The sequence below is a fragment of the Silene latifolia genome, chromosome Y (assembly GCF_048544455.1).
Source record: "Silene latifolia isolate original U9 population chromosome Y, ASM4854445v1, whole genome shotgun sequence".
Lineage (NCBI taxonomy): Eukaryota > Viridiplantae > Streptophyta > Magnoliopsida > Caryophyllales > Caryophyllaceae > Silene > Silene latifolia.
This window is the reverse complement of record NC_133538.1, coordinates 327310384-327312173: the sequence shown is the minus strand read 5'-3', so window position 1 is coordinate 327312173 and position 1790 is coordinate 327310384. Positions and strand designations below refer to the sequence as shown.

The 1790-nt window shown below is 40.6% G+C and overlaps 1 non-coding gene across 1 annotated transcript; it reads left to right on the top strand.

The window, feature by feature from the left end:
- Positions 1–1376: 1376 nt before the first annotated feature.
- LOC141636390 (small nucleolar RNA R71) lies at positions 1377–1483 on the top strand. Its single transcript, XR_012541006.1, has one exon. It is a non-coding gene; the product is annotated as a small nucleolar RNA R71 (small nucleolar RNA).
- The last annotated feature ends 307 nt before the right edge of the window (positions 1484–1790 follow it).

Here is a 1790-nt window from a genome sequence, read left to right as displayed (position 1 = left end):
ACGGCATAACACTCACACTAGCCCCTAGATCACATAAGGCTTTGTTGATCGTGGTATCGCCAATGGTACACGGTATTGAGAAGCTTCCCGGATCCTTTAGTTTTGGAGGTGAACTCCCTTGAAGTATTGCACTACTCACCTTAGTGAAGGCGATAGTCTCAAGCTTCCGGATCGACTTCTTCTTTGTGATGATGTCTTTCATGTATTTCGCATAGGCCGGCACGTGATTGATTAATTCCGTGAAAGGAATTGAGACTTCCAAATTCTTCACAATTTCCATAAACTTTCCAAGTTGGTCATCAAATTTGGGCTTGGCTTGACGACTTGGAAAAGGAAGTCTAATCACAATGGGCTCCTTCTCCTTGACCTTGTCTTCATTTTTCTTTGAAATTTCTTCTTTTGATGATTCTCCATGTTTGGAGTTTTGCACAATTTCTTCCTTATCACTAGCTTCCACAACTTCATCCTCAACTTGCTTCTTCAGTGCTTCATACCTTGTACCACTTCTCAAGTGAATGGCACTAACCGTTTCATGTCTTGGGGGATTACTTTGAGGTGGTAATTGCCCCTTTTGTCTTTGTGAGCTTGAAGATGCTAGTTGAGTCAATTGTGTTTCCAACATCTTGGTGTGAGCTAGAATGTTGTTGATGGTGGTTTCCTTTGCTTGACTATCTTTTTGCATTTGAGTGAAAAACTCTTGTTGAATCTTTTGCATTTGGAGGACCGCTTTTTGAACATCAAAACCTTGGTCATTTTCGTTATTGTATGGATTTTGATTTTGGTAACCTTGGTTTTGGTTGTAAAAGGGTCTTTGATTTTGGTTTCTCATGGGAGGTGGGGTGTAAGTTGTTTGAGGATTTTGAACAATTTGGCTTTTGTATGAGAGATTTGGATGAAACTTGGTGTTTTAATTGTAATAATTGGAATAAGGGGTACCACTGTTGTATGCTTGGAAAGCATTTACTTGTTCATTTGTTCCCCTACATTCACTTTGGTCTTGTCCCAAAGTTCCACAATTCTCACATATCCCACTTGGGATTGAGGAGGATGCCGTCATGGCATTAACATGATGCTTTGGTGATTTTGAGACTTCTTCAAGTCTAGCCATAGCTTGTTCAAACTTCAAATTGATTGTGTCAATGTGAGCAATAAGTTGAGCACCCAATTGAGTAACGGAGTCCACTTCATGCCTTCCTCCTCTAGTAGCCTTGCGAGGTCTACTATATTGTGAGTTATGGACCGCCATTTCCTCAATCTTGTTCCATGTTTGATTGTCATCAACTTCGGTGAACATTCCATTTGATCCCATGTTGAGAATGTTCCTTGAATCTTCATATAAACCGTTCCAAAATTGTTGTACCAAGAACCATTCGCTAAATCCATGGTGAGGACATGAGCGACAAATTCCCTTAAACCGCTCCCAAGCTTCATACAAAGATTCTTCATCCCTTTGCTTAAAACCCGTAATTTGAGCTCTTAGCATGTTAGTCTTTTCCGGTGGGTAGAAATTTTTGTAGAAAGCTAGAGCCAACTTCTTCCAAGAATCTATTCCGAGAGTGGCCTTATCAAGGCCCTTCAACTATTGTTTCGCGGTGCCAATTAGAGAAAAAGGAAATAAGACCCATCGAATTTGGTCTTGAGTCACACCGGTTTGAGAAATCGCATCACAATAGTCACAAAAGGTTTCCATATGAGAATGAGGGTCTTCACTAGGCATCCCCCCAAATTGGCTCCTTTTGACTAATTGGATGAAGGCGGATTTAGCAATAAAATTTCCGGTTAGATGTTGT